The sequence below is a fragment of the Ictalurus punctatus genome, chromosome 19 (assembly GCF_001660625.3).
Source record: "Ictalurus punctatus breed USDA103 chromosome 19, Coco_2.0, whole genome shotgun sequence".
In the NCBI taxonomy this organism is placed as follows: Eukaryota; Metazoa; Chordata; class Actinopteri; order Siluriformes; family Ictaluridae; genus Ictalurus; species Ictalurus punctatus.
Window position 1 is genome coordinate 2661414 of NC_030434.2, and position 20446 is coordinate 2681859.

At 45.7% G+C, this 20446-nt stretch overlaps 11 non-coding genes and 3 pseudogenes across 11 annotated transcripts; all 14 read left to right on the top strand.

Moving 5' to 3' along the window:
• Positions 1-302: 302 nt before the first annotated feature.
• LOC128635470 (uncharacterized) lies at positions 303-474 on the top strand (annotated as a pseudogene).
• A 439-nt stretch (positions 475-913) lies between these two features.
• On the top strand, positions 914-1028 carry LOC128635493 (U5 spliceosomal RNA). The gene has a single exon (XR_008398466.1). It is a non-coding gene; the product is annotated as a U5 spliceosomal RNA (small nuclear RNA).
• A 187-nt stretch (positions 1029-1215) lies between these two features.
• On the top strand, positions 1216-1406 carry LOC128635542 (U2 spliceosomal RNA). Its single transcript, XR_008398515.1, has one exon. It is a non-coding gene; the product is annotated as a U2 spliceosomal RNA (small nuclear RNA).
• A 440-nt stretch (positions 1407-1846) lies between these two features.
• LOC128635494 (U5 spliceosomal RNA) lies at positions 1847-1961 on the top strand. Its single transcript, XR_008398467.1, has one exon. It is a non-coding gene; the product is annotated as a U5 spliceosomal RNA (small nuclear RNA).
• A 187-nt stretch (positions 1962-2148) lies between these two features.
• Positions 2149-2339, top strand: LOC128635548 (U2 spliceosomal RNA). Its single transcript, XR_008398520.1, has one exon. It is a non-coding gene; the product is annotated as a U2 spliceosomal RNA (small nuclear RNA).
• A 448-nt stretch (positions 2340-2787) lies between these two features.
• LOC128635495 (U5 spliceosomal RNA) lies at positions 2788-2902 on the top strand. The gene has a single exon (XR_008398468.1). It is a non-coding gene; the product is annotated as a U5 spliceosomal RNA (small nuclear RNA).
• A 5777-nt stretch (positions 2903-8679) lies between these two features.
• Positions 8680-8855, top strand: LOC128635575 (uncharacterized; annotated as a pseudogene).
• Positions 8856-9304: 449 nt separating this feature from the next.
• On the top strand, positions 9305-9419 carry LOC128635496 (U5 spliceosomal RNA). Its single transcript, XR_008398469.1, has one exon. It is a non-coding gene; the product is annotated as a U5 spliceosomal RNA (small nuclear RNA).
• A 187-nt stretch (positions 9420-9606) lies between these two features.
• LOC128635549 (U2 spliceosomal RNA) lies at positions 9607-9797 on the top strand. The gene has a single exon (XR_008398521.1). It is a non-coding gene; the product is annotated as a U2 spliceosomal RNA (small nuclear RNA).
• A 449-nt stretch (positions 9798-10246) lies between these two features.
• Positions 10247-10361, top strand: LOC128635497 (U5 spliceosomal RNA). Its single transcript, XR_008398470.1, has one exon. It is a non-coding gene; the product is annotated as a U5 spliceosomal RNA (small nuclear RNA).
• Positions 10362-10548: 187 nt separating this feature from the next.
• LOC128635550 (U2 spliceosomal RNA) lies at positions 10549-10739 on the top strand. Its single transcript, XR_008398522.1, has one exon. It is a non-coding gene; the product is annotated as a U2 spliceosomal RNA (small nuclear RNA).
• A 438-nt stretch (positions 10740-11177) lies between these two features.
• LOC128635498 (U5 spliceosomal RNA) lies at positions 11178-11292 on the top strand. Its single transcript, XR_008398471.1, has one exon. It is a non-coding gene; the product is annotated as a U5 spliceosomal RNA (small nuclear RNA).
• A 5789-nt stretch (positions 11293-17081) lies between these two features.
• LOC128635578 (uncharacterized) lies at positions 17082-17258 on the top strand (annotated as a pseudogene).
• Positions 17259-17698: 440 nt separating this feature from the next.
• Positions 17699-17813, top strand: LOC128635499 (U5 spliceosomal RNA). Its single transcript, XR_008398472.1, has one exon. It is a non-coding gene; the product is annotated as a U5 spliceosomal RNA (small nuclear RNA).
• The last annotated feature ends 2633 nt before the right edge of the window (positions 17814-20446 follow it).

Sequence of the window (20446 nt, forward strand, 5' to 3'; positions counted from 1 at the left end):
GGCTTGAGTGGTTTTTTATTTTGTGGGTTTTATATAAAGATATGTATGTGCTTTTTATAAATCAATTGATTTATTTAATGATGTTTAAAAATGAAACGATTTTATGGACACTTTTATTCATGGTTTTTTACACACACAATCTATGTATTTATTTATTTTTCCTTTAAACAAGTTTTTAAAATAAGAAATTGTTTTATCTAAGTTTAATTATTTATTTATTTAAAACAAATCATCTGTAAACTGAGAAGGAAAAAACTGTGTACACTGTGAATATGAAAAAAAAAGAAAAAAGTGACAATAAAATTTTTTCGAAAGAAAAAATCTGTTCTTATCAGTTTAATACCTGATACGTCCTCCATTCGAGGACTTTATATTAAACGGATTTTTAGAGCGAGGAGCTGGAAGAGGGGCTTGCTCCGTCCGCTCCACGCATCGACCTGGTATTGCAGTACCTCCAGGAACGGTGCACCTTTTCAAAGGGGTCAAATGAAAGAAGAAGGAAGGAAGGAAGGAAATAAATGAATGAATGAATGAATGAATGAACGAATGAATGAATGAATACGTATTCATGTTAAACGATTGGGGGGGAAAAAAAAAAAAAAAGTAGGAAAAAAGACAAAGTGACATATGGTACTTAAAAAAAAAAAAAAAAAAAAAAAAAAAATTTCTTGTATTTAATTGTACAAAATGGAACAGGTGTCAGTCGTAAAGGTTTCAGATGTACTTAATTGGAAAAGGGAGGGGACCTATTAGGTTTTAATACAAACCACAGCCCACATCCAGCTCTAGACCAATCCTACATCTGTAGCTATCAAGGCTGTGCAGGTGTAAGGGGCCGGCGCAAGCCAACCTACCCTAGACCGGATTTCTAGGCCTCCGATGGAGTTTCGGAGGCCTGGACTGACTTCCTGTATAGCTCGGGTTTCTCTTCATTCACGCATAAATCTTTCGCCTTTTACTAAAGATTTCCGTGGAGAGGAACGTTGACGAGTTCAACTTATTTTTGTGAGCTTTGCTGAGGCAAAGCTGTATTTGTTTCACAGTTTAACGTAAGAGAGGGAAGAAGTTTGGCTTTGGGATGCAAGGTCGGTTGGGCGTGGTGCCTAGTTGCTCAATCCTCTCTGCGCAAGGTCTTCAAGCGCGTGGTCAGGCATGTCGTCCAGGAGTGGAGGCTCTGCCAGCTGGTGCTCGTTAGGCCAGAGGCCATAACGGGTTATCGCTTCTCGGCCTTTTGGCTAAGATCAAGTGTAGTATCTGTTCTTATCAGTTTAATACCTGATACGTCCTCCATTCGAGGACTTTATATTAAACGGATTTTTAGAGCGAGGAGCTGGAAGAGGGGCTTGCTCCGTCCGCTCCACGCATCGACCTGGTATTGCAGTACCTCCAGGAACGGTGCACCTTTTCAAAGGGGTCAAATGAAAGAAGAAGGAAGGAAGGAAGGAAATAAATGAATGAATGAATGAATGAATGAACGAATGAATGAATGAATACGTATTCATGTTAAACGATTGGGGGGGAAAAAAAAAAAAAAAGTAGGAAAAAAGACAAAGTGACATATGGTACTTAAAAAAAAAAAAAAAAAAAAAAAAAAAAATTTCTTGTATTTAATTGTACAAAATGGAACAGGTGTCAGTCGTAAAGGTTTCAGATGTACTTAATTGGAAAAGGGAGGGGACCTATTAGGTTTTAATACAAACCACAGCCCACATCCAGCTCTAGACCAATCCTACATCTGTAGCTATCAAGGCTGTGCAGGTGTAAGGGGCCGGCGCAAGCCAACCTACCCTAGACCGGATTTCTAGGCCTCCGATGGAGTTTCGGAGGCCTGGACTGACTTCCTGTATAGCTCGGGTTTCTCTTCATTCACGCATAAATCTTTCGCCTTTTACTAAAGATTTCCGTGGAGAGGAACGTTGACGAGTTCAACTTATTTTTGTGAGCTTTGCTGAGGCAAAGCTGTATTTGTTTCACAGTTTAACGTAAGAGAGGGAAGAAGTTTGGCTTTGGGATGCAAGGTCGGTTGGGCGTGGTGCCTAGTTGCTCAATCCTCTCTGCGCAAGGTCTTCAAGCGCGTGGTCAGGCATGTCGTCCAGGAGTGGAGGCTCTGCCAGCTGGTGCTCGTTAGGCCAGAGGCCATAACGGGTTATCGCTTCTCGGCCTTTTGGCTAAGATCAAGTGTAGTATCTGTTCTTATCAGTTTAATACCTGATACGTCCTCCATTCGAGGACTTTATATTAAACGGATTTTTAGAGCGAGGAGCTGGAAGAGGGGCTTGCTCCGTCCGCTCCACGCATCGACCTGGTATTGCAGTACCTCCAGGAACGGTGCACCTTTTCAAAGGGGTCAAATGAAAGAAGAAGGAAGGAAGGGAGGAAGGAAATAAATAAATAAATGAATGAATGAATGAATGAACGAATGAATGAATGAATACGTATTCATGTTAAACGATTGGGGGGAAAAAAAAAAAAAGTAGGAAAAAAAACAAAGTGACATATGGTACTTAAAAAAAAAAAAAAAAAAAAAAAAAAAAAAAATTTCTTGTATTTAATTGTACAAAATGGAACAGGTGTCAGTCGTAAAGGTTTCAGATGTACTTAATTGGAAAAGGGAGGGGACCTATTAGGTTTTAATACAAACCACAGCCCACATCCAGCTCTAGACCAATCCTACATCTGTAGCTATCAAGGCTGTGCAGGTGTAAGGGGCCGGCGCAAGCCAACCTACCCTAGACCGGATTTCTAGGCCTCCGATGGAGTTTCGGAGGCCTGGACTGACTTCCTGTATAGCTCGGGTTTCTCTTCATTCACGCATAAATCTTTCGCCTTTTACTAAAGATTTCCGTGGAGAGGAACGTTGACGAGTTCAACTTATTTTTGTGAGCTTTGCTGAGGCAAAGCTGTATTTGTTTCACAGTTTAACGTAAGAGAGGGAAGAAGTTTGGCTTTGGGATGCAAGGTCGGTTGGGCGTGGTGCCTAGTTGCTCAATCCTCTCCGCGCAAGGTCTTCAAGCGCGTGGTCAGGCATGTCGTCCAGGAGTGGAGGCTCTGCCAGCTGGTGCTCGTTAGGCCAGAGGCCATAACGGGTTATCGCTTCTCGGCCTTTTGGCTAAGATCAATCGGGTGAGACAGCGATCGGCTCTTTGGTGGCAATTGCCCTTAATCCCTTTATGATTTTGGACACAACCATCCAAAGAGAGAATTCGTGCGGACCCTTTTTTTTCAGCTTCTCTAGGCGAGTGGAACATCGTGCCAGTGAATCTGCGAAGTGGTAAGTACAAATTCATTAATTTATTTAATTTTTCCCTTTTTTTCGTTTAAAAAATATTTATTTCGTTTAGTTTTGTATTTGTTTTACTTTATTTATTTATTTATTTATTTATTTATTTATTTATTTATAGGCTAGTGGTGCCTCCAAAATGTCGGCTGCTCGTGCCGGCATGAGGAGGCACCACAGCGTGCGCTTTTTGTTTAAAGAGGTGGATGGAAAGCTCCTGGGGATGTCACGGCTTGATTTCTCCAGGAAGCTAATCCAGAAATCTCTTGGTTTCAAACCCGACGAACTGAACTGTCTAGTGACTCTGCCCCTGAACAAAGGATTTGATGTTAGTTTTAGGACCGCTTCTCTGCTAAATGATTTCTGGCAACGGTTTGACGGTTGTAAGGCCCATTTCTCCATGTTCACCGTGGAGAAACTTTCTGACAATTCGCTTAAAACGGTGATTGTTAGGATGTTTAATGAAACGGTGACTGGAGACGATATTTGCGTATGGCTGGGGAGATTTTGCACTGTTCGCGGACAACCAGTCAAAGTGTTGGATGAGGACGGCATCTGGAATTGTTCCTGGCGGATTCCCATTAAACAATGGGAAGACGCTGGGGGCTACCAGGGCCTGAGACATCTGCCTTCTATGATTGTGTTGGGAGAGAACAGAGGCTACATCCATTACCAGGGGATGCCCAAACTCTGCCGTAAGTGTGGGAGGATGGGACATCTAGCCGACGCGTGCCAGGAAATAATTTGTGGAAAATGTAGAGAAATTGGTCACGTTTTTGATGAGTGCACCATTGGCAGACGGTGCAATCTGTGTGGAGAGACAAACCACCTCTACAGAGATTGCCCCAAGAGCTTTGCCAACAAACTGAAAAGCAACAAGATGGCCGCCCCACAAACGCAACAAACAGAACAAACAACGGAGAAGGAGGCGGGCCCGGCGGTTTTGGCGGGAAAATCAACTCTCCCGTCAGCTTCGGGGCCTGAGCAGATACGGGTAAGTGGGGCGGCCTTAGGGGCGGAGTCAGCAAACCAGAGGGAGGAAGCCCCCCCCTCCCCGCAAAATAAAGTACAGGAAATGGCGGAAGGGGAGGAAGGGACGGCTTCCTCCATGGAGACAGTTTCAGAGTTAAGTGTGGTATCTGGGGAGAGTGAGTCAGACAGTCCTCTCCCGAATGCTCAGGTGCAGAAAAGACCTGCGGGATCTCCTCTGTTAGTAACAGAGGAGAAGAAACTGAGGGCAGAGCATAGGCGGGACAGTTCTTCCTCGGAAGAACTGAACCGCTTATGGCCCTCAGAGCCCCCAAATGAGGTTTCGTTCTTGCACCTCCAGCTGAGAACATCGTCGCCAAAGGAGCCGCGAGAGGTTGCCTCCGCGGCCCGTGCGGCAGCAGACACTTGCCCTCCTGAACCCAGGCCCACTGAGATAAAGGAAGAGCAAGTGTCACAAGAAATAATATCCCTTTAAATTTGTTTTAACGTTGTCTCTGCATGTTTTTAACACTGTTTTATACCTTTTTACCATACTGCTCATGGCCCTCACAATCTCTACCATCAATGTGAGAAGTGTGAGGTCCACCCTGAGAGCACAGAGTGTATTATCCCTTTTAAAATCTTTTAAGTCAGATGTGATTTTATTACAAGAATGTGCTCTGCCCTTTTTATATAATTATAGGAAATGGGAAGATGTGTGGACCCCGGGACCCTCGTTGTGGAGTGGTTCCAATTTTAATAAATGTGATGGTGTCGCCATTTTAATAAATAACCCCAACATCGCGGTGAAGGGCAGCACAGTGGTGAGAGATGGACGGGCACTCTTAGCCAATCTGACCTTTTTAGATAGGGATTTTACTGTTCTTAATGTGTATGGTTTTACGGAAAAAAATGAAAGGTATGAACTTTTAGAAGACCTGCAGTCCCACATGCTAGGGAGGCTTCCTTTAATCGTAGCAGGGGATTTTAATTGTATTTTAACAGCTAAGGATAGGAAAAGGGTAACAGGGGAGTGCGTAGTAGACAAAACATCGGTTTTACTCCAAAGATTAGTTAAAGATTTTAAACTAGTCGACTGTTTTAAAACGTTGCATCAAAGAGAGGAGGGCTTCACCTGGTTCAGTGGTGATGGCACCAGAGCCTCTCGGATCGACTATGTTTTTACACGGGACTGCCCGCCGACCGATGCTACACTGACCCCTCTCTTCTTTTCTGACCACATGATGCTGTCCTGCACCCTGTCACTGTCCACTGGTGTGACGGTAGGAGGAGGGCTGTGGAGGCTGAACTGCTCGGTGTTAGAAGATAAAGAAGTAGTCAGAGAGTATAGGGAGCAGTTCAGCCAATGGCAGTCCCTCCAGGACTTTTATGAATCACGAGCACAGTGGTGGGAGATGGTAAAAAAACGGACAGGGAGTTTTTTTAAGAGGGTAGGGAAAGAAAAGAAAAATAAGGAAAGAAGATGCATGATGGGACTGCAAAAACGACTGCAGAGATATTTTAACCTTTTTAACTGTGGTATGGATTTTACTGAGGAGATTAAAGAAGTAAAAGAAGAAATGCGTGTTTTATCGGATATACAAAACAAGGGGGTCATTTTAAGAAGCAGAGAGAGGGAGATTGAAGAAGGGGAAAAATGTACAAGGTATTTTTTTAAAAAGATTGTTTCAAAGGGAGGTACAATTACCGCAATAAAAGATGGAGGGAGGGACCTAAAAACAACGGACGAGATTTTAGGTGGGGTGGAAGAATTTTATAGCAATCTATACAGCGAAAAATACGTACATAAAGATACCTTGGAAGAAGTTTTAGCCTTTTTAGAAAACAAGGTCAACAGTGAAGCCGTGCTTTTATCCCAGGATTTTACGGTTTTAGAAATACAAAATTCTTTAAAAGGTTTTAAAAGGGGGAAGTCCCCAGGAATGGATGGACTCCCCCTAGAATTTTATCTGACTTTCTGGGATATTTTAGCACATGACTTACTCACTGTTTTTAACGAATTTGAGACCTTGGACAGACTCCCAGACAGCTTTAGAACAGGGATAGTGTCGCTTCTACACAAGAAAGGCGACAAGACAGACCTCAGGAACTGGAGACCCATCACGCTTTTAAATTTCGATTGTAAACTTTTTAGCAAGACCTTATCTGCACGTATGTCGACCGTTTTAGAGGACGTGATCCACCCGGATCAAGCATGCGCTGTGCCAGGGAGGAAGATCACCGACAGCCTGGTACTGATCAGAGACGTCATCTGTTACGCGAGAGACAGAAACATCCGGCTAGCGGTCCTGAACCTAGATTTTGAAAAAGCATTTGACCGAGTCTCGCATCAGTTCCTGTTTCAGGTACTGGACAAAATGGGGTTCCCTGATAGGTTTATAGCCTGGGTGGGATTACTATATAAGGGTATAATCAGTAGAATGTTGGTAAACGGGCATGTGTCCAAGGCGGTGAATATCCGCAGTGGCGTCCGTCAGGGGTGTCCTTTATCTCCCCTCCTGTATGTGGCTTGTATCGAGCCACTGGCACAGATCTTGAGAAGGGATAAATGGATCAAAGGACTTGAAGTGCCTGGGACGGGTGGACTGACAGCAACGTGCGTTTTATACATGGACGACGTAACCCTTTTAGCCACAGACGTTTTATCCATGCGAAGAGCAATGGACTTGACTGACTGGTACGGTCGAGCCTCGGGCGCCAAGCTCAACAGGAGCAAGTCCGAGGCCCAGCTCTTCGGGCCGTGGGGTAGCGTGGACACAGGCGGACTGGAATTGGTTTTTAAAACCGACCTACGGATTTTAGGTGTAAAATTTGACAAAGAGGGTGGAGGACGGGGAAACTGGGCCGACGTGTTAGGGAAAGTCAGGCAGAAACTGGGCTTTTGGGGACTAAGACAGCTGACAATCGAAGGTAAAGTTTTAATTTTTAAAGCAGTGATTTTACCTTTGATGTTACTGGTGTGTTCTGTTTTTAGTCCCCCGCGAAACTTTCTTTTAGATCTGGAGAGGGCGGTGTTTTACTTCGTCTGGGGGTCCAAGTGGGAGAGAGTGAAGAGGGAGGTCGTGAAGAAGAGACCGGAAAACGGCGGAAAAGGCCTCCCGGACCCCCACTTGTTTTTAGGCAGCCGATTCACCGCCCTCCACATCGCGTACGCCGTGGCCCCGTCCAGAGAAAGCAAGACAGCGGCCATGACCCGTTTCTGGATGGGGTCGTACCTGCGAAGCCTAAAGATTTTACCAGTAGACCTTAAAACGCCTGTGTCTTTTAACTTGTCCATAGAACATGATTTTATTAAGAAATTTTTAAAGAAAAATGTTTTAGAAAGAGAAGATGTTTCAGTTTTAACTAACCACAGGTCTCTTCTCTCTCTCGTTCAGGATCGGGAACCTGTGAGTCCAGTCCCCGGCCTCACTCTAAGTGAGGCCAAACAAGTTTGGAGGAACGCCGCCCACCCTGCTCTTCAGAACAGGCACAAGGACCTGTCATGGATGGTGGCCCATGAGATTCTCCCGGTCAGGGCGGTCATGCACTCCCGGGGCATGGGCTCCAACCCCATCTGCCCACGACCCGGATGCAACGCGCCGGAGACCGTGCGACACCTCTTATGGGAGTGCGGCGCCGCGCGGGACCAGTGGACCACGACCGGCCCCCTGTATTTCCCGTGCCTGCCGGCAGGTGGGGTCCAGATGGACTACAAGCTCGCCATCCTCGGGGTGGGCCCAGGCTCGAAGGGCCTAACGGCGCAGAGGTTCACCACGCTCTGGCTCACCCTCAACGCCGTGAAGGATGCCATCTGGACCACCAGAAACCTGCTGGTGGGGAAACGCGTGACGGTGCCCCTCCACGCGAGCGAGCAGATGGCAAAGTCCACGCTGCAGGGGTACCGCGCGGCGACATTCGGAGGAGGGGGCCGGGGTTGCACGAGAAAGGTCCCGGCCGCCACTGACCCTGGCCGCTCGTAGATGCGCCCTCACCTGCAAAGGCTACGGGAGCAGCGAGCCGGAGGGTAGAGGATCTCCTCTGGGCACCGGAAGTGACGGGCCTCGGCCGTGGCTGGAGAGTAGTGTGATGGGCGCCCTTGGTAAGGACTCACCCCCGATCTTGGAAAAGAGAAGACGCTTAAGTGGTTTTTTATTTTGTGTGTTTTATATAAAGATATGTGTTTGCTTTTTTATTAATCAATCGATTTATTTAACTGTTTTTAAAAACGAAACGATTTTATGGACACTTTTATTCATAGTTTTTTACACACACAATTGAGGTATTTATTTATTTTTCCTTTAAACAGTTTTTAAAATAAGAAATTGTTTTACCCAAGTTTATTTATTTATTTAAAAAAAAAAATGTCTATAAACTGAGAAGGAAAAAACTGTGTACACTGTGGATATGAAAAAAAAAAGAAAAAAGTGACAATAAAATTTTTTCGAAAGAAAAATCTGTTCTTATCAGTTTAATACCTGATACGTCCTCCATTTGAGGACTTTATATTAAACGGATTTTTAGAGCGAGGAGCTGGAAGAGGGGCTTGCTCCGTCCGCTCCACGCATCGACCTGGTATTGCAGTACCTCCAGGAACGGTGCACCTTTTCAAAGGGGTCAAATGAAAGAAGAAGGAAGGAAGGGAGGAAGGAAATAAATAAATAAATGAATGAATGAATGAATGAACGAATGAATGAATGAATACGTATTCATGCTAAACGATTGGGGGGAAAAAAAAAAAAAGTAGGAAAAAAAACAAAGTGACATATGGTACTTAAAAAAAAAAAAAAAAAAAAAAAAAAAAAAAAATTTCTTGTATTTAATTGTACAAAATGGAACAGGTGTCAGTCGTAAAGGTTTCAGATGTACTTAATTGGAAAAGGGAGGGGACCTATTAGGTTTTAATACAAACCACAGCCCACATCCAGCTCTAGACCAATCCTACATCTGTAGCTATCAAGGCTGTGCAGGTGTAAGGGGCCGGCGCAAGCCAACCTACCCTAGACCGGATTTCTAGGCCTCCGATGGAGTTTCGGAGGCCTGGACTGACTTCCTGTATAGCTCGGGTTTCTCTTCATTCACGCATAAATCTTTCGCCTTTTACTAAAGATTTCCGTGGAGAGGAACGTTGACGAGTTCAACTTATTTTTGTGAGCTTTGCTGAGGCAAAGCTGTATTTGTTTCACAGTTTAACGTAAGAGAGGGAAGAAGTTTGGCTTTGGGATGCAAGGTCGGTTGGGCGTGGTGCCTAGTTGCTCAATCCTCTCCGCGCAAGGTCTTCAAGCGCGTGGTCAGGCATGTCGTCCAGGAGTGGAGGCTCTGCCAGCTGGTGCTCGTTAGGCCAGAGGCCATAACGGGTTATCGCTTCTCGGCCTTTTGGCTAAGATCAAGTGTAGTATCTGTTCTTATCAGTTTAATACCTGATACGTCCTCCATTCGAGGACTTTATATTAAACGGATTTTTAGAGCGAGGAGCTGGAAGAGGGGCTTGCTCCGTCCGCTCCACGCATCGACCTGGTATTGCAGTACCTCCAGGAACGGTGCACCTTTTCAAAGGGGTCAAATGAAAGAAGAAGGAAGGAAGGGAGGAAGGAAATAAATAAATAAATGAATGAATGAATGAATGAACGAATGAATGAATGAATACGTATTCATGTTAAACGATTGGGGGGAAAAAAAAAAAAAGTAGGAAAAAAAACAAAGTGACATATGGTACTTAAAAAAAAAAAAAAAAAAAAAAAAAAAAAAAAATTTCTTGTATTTAATTGTACAAAATGGAACAGGTGTCAGTCGTAAAGGTTTCAGATGTACTTAATTGGAAAAGGGAGGGGACCTATTAGGTTTTAATACAAACCACAGCCCACATCCAGCTCTAGACCAATCCTACATCTGTAGCTATCAAGGCTGTGCAGGTGTAAGGGGCCGGCGCAAGCCAACCTACCCTAGACCGGATTTCTAGGCCTCCGATGGAGTTTCGGAGGCCTGGACTGACTTCCTGTATAGCTCGGGTTTCTCTTCATTCACGCATAAATCTTTCGCCTTTTACTAAAGATTTCCGTGGAGAGGAACGTTGACGAGTTCAACTTATTTTTGTGAGCTTTGCTGAGGCAAAGCTGTATTTGTTTCACAGTTTAACGTAAGAGAGAGAAGAAGTTTGGCTTTGGGATGCAAGGTCGGTTGGGCGTGGTGCCTAGTTGCTCAATCCTCTCCGCGCAAGGTCTTCAAGCGCGTGGTCAGGCATGTCGTCCAGGAGTGGAGGCTCTGCCAGCTGGTGCTCGTTAGGCCAGAGGCCATAACGGGTTATCGCTTCTCGGCCTTTTGGCTAAGATCAAGTGTAGTATCTGTTCTTATCAGTTTAATACCTGATACGTCCTCCATTCGAGGACTTTATATTAAACGGATTTTTAGAGCGAGGAGCTGGAAGAGGGGCTTGCTCCGTCCGCTCCACGCATCGACCTGGTATTGCAGTACCTCCAGGAACGGTGCACCTTTTCAAAGGGGTCAAATGAAAGAAGAAGGAAGGAAGGAAGGAAATAAATGAATGAATGAATGAATGAATGAACGAATGAATGAATGAATACGTATTCATGTTAAACGATTGGGGGGGAAAAAAAAAAAAAAGTAGGAAAAAAGACAAAGTGACATATGGTACTTAAAAAAAAAAAAAAAAAAAAAAAAAAAATTTCTTGTATTTAATTGTACAAAATGGAACAGGTGTCAGTCGTAAAGGTTTCAGATGTACTTAATTGGAAAAGGGAGGGGACCTATTAGGTTTTAATACAAACCACAGCCCACATCCAGCTCTAGACCAATCCTACATCTGTAGCTATCAAGGCTGTGCAGGTGTAAGGGGCCGGCGCAAGCCAACCTACCCTAGACCGGATTTCTAGGCCTCCGATGGAGTTTCGGAGGCCTGGACTGACTTCCTGTATAGCTCGGGTTTCTCTTCATTCACGCATAAATCTTTCGCCTTTTACTAAAGATTTCCGTGGAGAGGAACGTTGACGAGTTCAACTTATTTTTGTGAGCTTTGCTGAGGCAAAGCTGTATTTGTTTCACAGTTTAACGTAAGAGAGGGAAGAAGTTTGGCTTTGGGATGCAAGGTCGGTTGGGCGTGGTGCCTAGTTGCTCAATCCTCTCCGCGCAAGGTCTTCAAGCGCGTGGTCAGGCATGTCGTCCAGGAGTGGAGGCTCTGCCAGCTGGTGCTCGTTAGGCCAGAGGCCATAACGGGTTATCGCTTCTCGGCCTTTTGGCTAAGATCAATCGGAAGGGACAGCGATCGACTCTTTGGTGGCCATTGCCCTTAATCTTTTTGTGATTTTGGACAGAACTATCCAAAGAGGAAATTTGTGCGGACCCTGTTTTTCTTCAGTGCCGGATGGTGAAAAAACATCGAGCCAGTGGACCTGTGGAAAGGTAAGTACAAATTTATTTATTAAATTCTTTTTCCTTTTTTTTTCGTTTTCAAAATATTTATTTCGTTTAATTTGTAATTGTTTTACTTATTTATTATAGTTTATTTATTTATTTATTTATTTATTTATTTATTTATTTATAGGCTAGTGGTGCCTCCAAAATGTCGGCTGCTCGTGCCGGCATGAGGAGGCACCACAGCGTGCGCTTTTTGTTTAAAGAGGTGGATGGAAAGCTCCTGGGGATGTCACGCCTTGATTTCTCCAGGAAGCTAATCCAGAAATCTCTTTGCTTCAAACCCGACGAACTGAACTGTCTCGTGACTCTGCCCCTGAACAAAGGTTTTGATGTTAGTTTTAGGACCGCTTCTCTGCTAAATGATTTCTGGCAACGGTTTGACGGTTGTAAGGCCCATTTCTCCATGTTCACCGTGGAGAAACTTTCTGACAATTCGCTTAAAACGGTGATTGTTAGGATGTTTAATGAAACGGTGACTGGAGACGATATTTGCGTATGGCTGGGTAGATTTTGCACTGTTCGCGGACAACCAGTCAAAGTGTTGGATGAGGACGGCATCTGGAATTGTTCCTGGCGGATTCCCATTAAACAATGGGAAGACGCTGGGGGCTACCAGGGCCTGAGACATCTGCCTTCTATGATTGTGTTGGGAGAGAACAGAGGCTACATTCATTACCAAGGGATGCCCAAACTCTGCCGTAAGTGTGGGAGGATGGGACATCTAGCCGACGCGTGCCAGGAAATCATTTGTGGAAAATGTAGAGAAATTGGTCACGTTTTTGATGAGTGCACCATTGGCAGACGGTGCAATCTGTGTGGAGAGACAAACCACCTCTACAGAGATTGCCCAAAGAGCTTTGCCAACAAATTGAAAGGCAACAAGATGGCCGCCCCACAAACACAACAAACGGAGCAAACAACAGAGAAGGAGGCGGGCCCTGTGGTTTTGGCGGGAGAGCCAGCTCTCCCGACAGCTTCAGGGCCTAAGCAGATACGGGTAAGTGGGGCGGCCTTAGGGGCGGAGTCAGCAAACCAGAGGGAGGAAGCCCCCCCCTCCCCGCAAAATAAAGTACAGGAAATGGCGGAAGGGGAGGAAGGGACGGCTTCCTCAATGGAGACAGTTTCAGAGTTAAGTGTGGTATCTGGGGAGAGTGGGCCAGACAGTCCCCTCCCGAATGCTCAGGTGCAGAAAAGACCTGCGGGATCTCCTCTGTTTGTAACAGAGGAGAAGAAACTGAGGGCAGAGCATAGGCGGGACAGTTCTTCCTCGGAAGACCTGAACCGCTTGTGGCCCTCAGAGCCCCCCAATGAGGTTGCTTTCTTGCACCCCCAGCTAAGAACATCTTCGCCAAAGGAGCCGCGAGAGGTTGCCTCCGCGGCCCGTGAGGCAGCTGACACTTGCCCTCCTGAACCCAGTCCCACTGGGATAAAGGAAGAGCAAGTGTCACAAGAGATAATATGCCTCTAATTTGTTTTTAACATTGTCTCTGCATGTTTTTAACACTGTTTTATACCTATTTTTACCATACTGCTCATGGCCCTCACAATCTCTACCATCAATGTGAGAAGTGTGAGGTCCACCCTGAGAGCACAGAGTGTATTATCCCTTTTAAAATCTTTTAAGTCAGATGTGATTTTATTACAAGAATGTGCTCTGCCCTTTTTATATAATTATAGGAAATGGGAAGATGTGTGGACCCCGGGACCCTCGTTGTGGAGTGGTTCCAATTTTAATAAATGTGATGGTGTCGCCATTTTAATAAATAACCCCAACATCGCGGTGAAGGGCAGCACAGTGGTGAGAGATGGACGGGCACTCTTAGCCAATCTGACCTTTTTAGATAGGGATTTTACTGTTCTTAATGTGTATGGTTTTACTGAAAAAAATGAAAGGTATGAACTTTTAGAAGACCTGCAGTCCCACATGCTAGGGAGGGTTCCTTTAATCGTAGCAGGGGATTTTAATTGTATTTTAACAGCAAAGGATAGGAAAAGGGTAGTGGGGGAGTGCATGGTAGATAAGACATCGGTTTTACTTCAGGGCTTAGTCAACGATTTTAAACTAGTCGACTGTTTCAAAGCTTTGCATCAAAGAGAGGAGGGCTTCACCTGGTTCAGTGGTGATGGCACCAGAGCCTCTCGGATCGACTATGTTTTTACACGGGACTGCCCGCCGACCGATGCTACACTGACCCCTTTCTTCTTTTCAGACCACATGATGCTGTCCTGCACCCTGTCACTGTCCACTGGTGTGACGGTAGGAGGAGGGCTGTGGAGGCTGAACTGCTCAGTGTTAGAAGATAAAGAAGTAGTCAGAGAGTACAGGGAGCAGTTCAGCCAATGGCAGACCCTCCAGGACTTTTATGAGTCACGAGCACAGTGGTGGGAGATGATAAAGGAACGGACAAAAAGATTTTTTAAGAAGGTAGGGAAAGAAAGGAAAAATAAGGAAAAAAGATGCATGATGGGACTGCAAAAAAGGCTGCAGAGATATTTTAACCTTTTTAACTGTGGGATTGATTTTACTGAACAGATTAAAGAAGTAAAAGAAGAAATGCGTGTTTTATCGGATATACAAAGCAGGGGGGTCATTTTAAGAAGCAGAGAGAGGGAGATTGAAGAAGGGGAAAAGTGCACAAGATATTTTTTTAAAAAGATTGTTTCAAGGGGAGGTATAATCACCACAATAAAAGATGGAGGGAGGGAGTTAAAATCAACAGATGAGATTTTAGGTGGGGTGGAAGAATTTTATACCGACCTATATAAGGAAAAATCTGTGCACAAAGATACCCTGGAGGAAGTTTTAGCCTTTTTAGACAACAAGGTCAATAGTGAAACAATGCTTTTATCCCAGGATTTCACGCTTTTAGAAATGCAAAATTCTTTAAAAGGTTTTAAAAGGGGGAAGTCCCCTGGAATGGATGGACTCCCCCTAGAATTTTATCTGACTTTCTGGGACATTTTAGCACATGACTTATTCACTGTTTTTAACGAATTTGAGACCTTGGACAGACTCCCAGACAGCTTTAGAGTAGGGATAGTGTCGCTTCTTCACAAGAAAGGCGACAAGACAGACCTCAGGAACTGGAGACCGATCACGCTTTTAAATTTCGATTGTAAACTTTTTAGCAAGATTTTATCTGCACGTATGTCGACCGTTTTAGAGGACGTGATCCACCCGGATCAAGCATGCGCTGTGCCAGGGAGGAAGATCACCGACAGCCTGGTACTGATCAGAGACGTCATCTGTTACGCGAGAGACAGAAACATCCGGCTAGCGGTCCTGAACCTAGATTTTGAAAAAGCATTTGACCGAGTCTCGCATCAGTTCCTGTTTCAGGTACTGGACAAAATGGGGTTCCCTGATAGGTTCATAGCCTGGGTGGGATTACTGTACAAGGGCATAATCAGTAGAATGTTGGTAAACGGGCACGTGTCCAAGGCGGTGAATATCCGCAGTGGCGTCCGTCAGGGGTGTCCTTTATCTCCCCTCCTGTATGTGGCTTGCATCGAGCCACTGGCACAGATCTTGAGAAGGGATAAATGGATTAAAGGACTTGAAGTGCCTGGGACGGGTGGACTGACCGCGACGTGCGTTTTATATATGGACGACGTAACCCTTTTAGCCACAGACGTTTTATCCATGCGAAGAGCAATGGACCTGACTGACTGGTACGGTCGGGCCTCGGGCGCCAAGCTCAACAGGGGCAAGTCCGAGGCCCAGCTCTTCGGGCCGTGGGGTAGCGTGGACACAGGAGGACTGGAATTGGTTTTTAAAAACGACCTACGGATTTTAGGAGTAAAATTTGACAAAGAGGGTGGAGGACGTGGAAACTGGGCCGACGTGTTAGGGAAAGTCAGGCAGAAACTGGGCTTTTGGGGACTGAGACAGATGACATTGGAAGGTAAAGTTTTAATTTTTAAAGCAGTAATTTTACCTTTGATGTTACTGGTGTGTTCTGTTTTTAGTCCCCCACGACACTTTCTTTTAGAGCTGGAGAGGGCGGTGTTTTACTTCTTCTGGGGGTCCAAGTGGGAGAGAGTGAAGAGGGAGGTCGTGAAGAAGAGACCGGAAAACGGCGGGAAAGGCCTCCCGGACCCCCACCTCTTTTTAGGCAGCCGTTTCACCGCCCTCCACATCGCGTACGCCGTGGCCCCGTCCAGAGAGAGCAAGACAGCGGCCATGACCCGTTTCTGGATGGGGTCATACCTACGAAGCCTAAAGATTTTACCTGTAGACCTCAAAACGCCTGTGTCTTTTAATCTGACAAAAGAACATGATTTTATCAAGAGATTTTTAAAGAAAAATGTTTTAGAAGGAGAAGATGTTTCAGTTTTAACTAACCACAAGTCTATTATGTCTCTCGTTCAGGATCGGGAACCTGTGAGTCCAGTCCCAGGCCTCGCTCTAAGTGAGGCCAAGCAAGTTTGGAGGAACGCCGCCCACCCTGCTCTTCAGAACAGGCACAAGGACCTGTCATGGATGGTGGCCCATGAGATTCTCCCGGTCAGGGCGGTCATGCACTCCCGGGGCATGGGCTCCAACCCCATCTGCCCACGACCCGGATGCAACGCGCCGGAGACCGTGCGACACCTCTTGTGGGAGTGCGGCGCCGCGCGGGACCAGTGGACCACGACCGGCCCCCTGTATTTCCCGTGCCTGTCGGCAGGTGGGGTCCAGCTGGACTACAAGCTCGCCATCCTCGGGGTGGGCCCAGGCTCGAAGGGCCTAACGGCGCAGAGGTTCACCACGCTCTGGCTCACCCTCAACGCCGTGAAGGATGCCATCTGGACCACCAGAAACCTGCTGGTGGGGAAACGCGTGACGGTGCCCCTCCACGCGAGCGAGCAGATGGCGAAGTCCACGCTGCAGGGGTACCGCGCGGCGACATTCGGAGGAGGGGGCCGGGGTTGCACGAGAAAGGTCCCGGCCGCCACCGACCCTGGCCGCTCGTAGATGCGCCCTCACCTGCAAAGGCTACGGGAGCAGCGAGCCGGAGGGTAGAGGATCTCCTCTGGGCACCGGAAGTGACGGGCCTCGGCCGTGGCTGGAGAGCAGTGAGATGGACTACCTTGGTAAGGACTCACCCCCGATCTTGGAAAAGAGAGGATGCTTAAGTGGTTTTTTTATTTTGTGTGTTTTATATAAAGATATGTGTTTGCTTTTTTATCAATCAATTGAATTATTTAACTGTTTTTAAAAACGAAACGATTTTATGGACACTTTTATTCATAGTTTTTTACACACACAATCTATGTATTTATCTACTTTTCCTTTAAACAGTTTTTAAAATAAGAAATTGTTTTACCCAAGTTTATTTATTTATTTAAAAAAAAAAATGTCTATGAACTGAGAAGGAAAAACTGTGTACACTGTGAATATGAAAAAAAGAAAAAAGTGACAATAAAATTTTTTTCGAAAGAAAAATCTGTTCTTATCAGTTTAATACCTGATACGTCCTCCATTCGAGGACTTTATATTAAACGGATTTTTAGAGCGAGGAGCTGGAAGAGGGGCTTGCTCCGTCCGCTCCACGCATCGACCTGGTATTGCAGTACCTCCAGGAACGGTGCACCTTTTCAAAGGGGTCAAATGAAAGAAGAAGGGAGGAAGGAAATAAATAAATAAATGAATGAATGAATGAATGAACGAATGAATGAATGAATACGTATTCATGCTAAACGATTGGGGGGAAAAAAAAAAAAAGTAGGAAAAAAAACAAAGTGACATATGGTACTTAAAAAAAAAAAAAAAAAAAAAAAAAAAAAAAATTTCTTGTATTTAATTGTACAAAATGGAACAGGTGTCAGTCGTAAAGGTTTCAGATGTACTTAATTGGAAAAGGGAGGGGACCTATTAGGTTTTAATACAAACCACAGCCCACATCCAGCTCTAGACCAATCCTACATCTGTAGCTATCAAGGCTGTGCAGGTGTAAGGGGCCGGCGCAAGCCAACCTACCCTAGACCGGATTTCTAGGCCTCCGATGGAGTTTCGGAGGCCTGGACTGACTTCCTGTATAGCTCGGGTTTCTCTTCATTCACGCATAAATCTTTCGCCTTTTACTAAAGATTTCCGTGGAGAGGAACGTTGACGAGTTCAACTTATTTTTGTGAGCTTTGCTGAGGCAAAGCTGTATTTGTTTCACAGTTTAACGTAAGAGAGGGAAGAAGTTTGGCTTTGGGATGCAAGGTCGGTTGGGCGTGGTGCCTAGTTGCTCAATCCTCTCCGCGCAAGGTCTTCAAGCGCGTGGTCAGGCATGTCGTCCAGGAGTGGAGGCTCTGCCAGCTGGTGCTCGTTAGGCCAGAGGCCATAACGGGTTATCGCTTCTCGGCCTTTTGGCTAAGATCAATCGGGTGAGACAGCGATCGGCTCTTTGGTGGCAATTGCCCTTAATCCCTTTATGATTTTGGACACAACCATCCAAAGAGAGAATTCGTGCGGACCCTTTTTTTTTCAGCTTCTCTAGGCGAGTGGAACATCGTGCCAGTGAATCTGCGAAGTGGTAAGTACAAATTCATTAATTTATTTAATTTTTCCCTTTTTTTTCGTTTAAAAAATATTTATTTCGTTTAGTTTTGTATTTGTTTTACTTTATTTATTTATTTATTTATTTATTTATTTATTTATAGGCTAGTGGTGCCTCCAAAATGTCGGCTGCTCGTGCCGGCATGAGGAGGCACCACAGCGTGCGCTTTTTGTTTAAAGAGGTGGATGGAAAGCTCCTGGGGATGTCACGGCTTGATTTCTCCAGGAAGCTAATCCAGAAATCTCTTGGTTTCAAACCCGACGAACTGAACTGTCTAGTGACTCTGCCCCTGAACAAAGGATTTGATGTTAGTTTTAGGACCGCTTCTCTGCTAAATGATTTCTGGCAACGGTTTGACGGTTGTAAGGCCCATTTCTCCATGTTCACCGTGGAGAAACTTTCTGACAATTCGCTTAAAACGGTGATTGTTAGGATGTTTAATGAAACGGTGACTGGAGACGATATTTGCGTATGGCTGGGTAGATTTTGCACTGTTCGCGGACAACCAGTCAAAGTGTTGGATGAGGACGGCATCTGGAATTGTTCCTGGCGGATTCCCATTAAACAATGGGAAGACGCTGGGGGCTACCAGGGCCTGAGACATCTGCCTTCTATGATTGTGTTGGGAGAGAACAGAGGCTACATCCATTACCAGGGGATGCCCAAACTCTGCCGTAAGTGTGGGAGGATGGGACATCTAGCCGACGCGTGCCAGGAAATAATTTGTGGGAAATGTAGAGAAATTGGTCACGTTTTTGATGAGTGCACCATTGGCAGACGGTGCAATCTGTGTGGAGAGACAAACCACCTCTACAGAGATTGCCCCAAGAGCTTTGCCAACAAACTGAAAAGCAACAAGATGGCCGCCCCACAAACGCAACAAACAGAACAAACAACGGAGAAGGAGGCGGGCCCGGCGGTTTTGGCGGGAAAATCAACTCTCCCGTCAGCTTCGGGGCCTGAGCAGATACGGGTAAGTGGGGCGGCCTTAGGGGCGGAGTCAGCAAACCAGAGGGAGGAAGCCCCCCCCTCCCCGCAAAATAAAGTACAGGAAATGGCGGAAGGGGAGGAAGGGACGGCTTCCTCCATGGAGACAGTTTCAGAGTTAAGTGTGGTATCTGGGGAGAGTGAGTCAGACAGTCCTCTCCCGAATGCTCAGGTGCAGAAAAGACCTGCGGGATCTCCTCTGTTCGTAACAGAGGAGAAGAAACTGAGGGCAGAGCATAGGCGGGACAGTTCTTCCTCGGAAGAACTGAACCGCTTATGGCCCTCAGAGCCCCCAAATGAGGTTTCGTTCTTGCACCTCCAGCTGAGAACATCGTCGCCAAAGGAGCCGCGAGAGGTTGCCTCCGCGGCCCGTGCGGCAGCAGACACTTGCCCTCCTGAACCCAGGCCCACTGAGATAAAGGAAGAGCAAGTGTCACAAGAAATAATATCCCTTTAAATTTGTTTTAACGTTGTCTCTGCATGTTTTTAACACTGTTTTATACCTTTTTACCATACTGCTCATGGCCCTCACAATCTCTACCATCAATGTGAGAAGTGTGAGGTCCACCCTGAGAGCACAGAGTGTATTATCCCTTTTAAAATCTTTTAAGTCAGATGTGATTTTATTACAAGAATGTGCTCTGCCCTTTTTATATAATTATAGGAAATGGGAAGATGTGTGGACCCCGGGACCCTCGTTGTGGAGTGGTTCCAATTTTAATAAATGTGATGGTGTCGCCATTTTAATAAATAACCCCAACATTGCGGTGAAGGGCAGCACAGTGGTGAGAGATGGACGGGCACTCTTAGCCAATCTGACCTTTTTAGATAGGGATTTTACTGTTCTTAATGTGTATGGTTTTACGGAAAAAAATGAAAGGTATGAACTTTTAGAAGACCTGCAGTCCCACATGCTAGGGAGGCTTCCTTTAATCGTAGCAGGGGATTTTAATTGTATTTTAACAGCTAAGGATAGGAAAAGGGTAACAGGGGAGTGCGTAGTAGACAAAACATCGGTTTTACTCCAAGGATTAGTTAAAGATTTTAAACTAGTCGACTGTTTTAAAACGTTGCATCAAAGAGAGGAGGGCTTCACCTGGTTCAGTGGTGATGGCACCAGAGCCTCTCGGATCGACTATGTTTTTACACGGGACTGCCCGCCGACCGATGCTACACTGACCCCTCTCTTCTTTTCTGACCACATGATGCTGTCCTGCACCCTGTCACTGTCCACTGGTGTGACGGTAGGAGG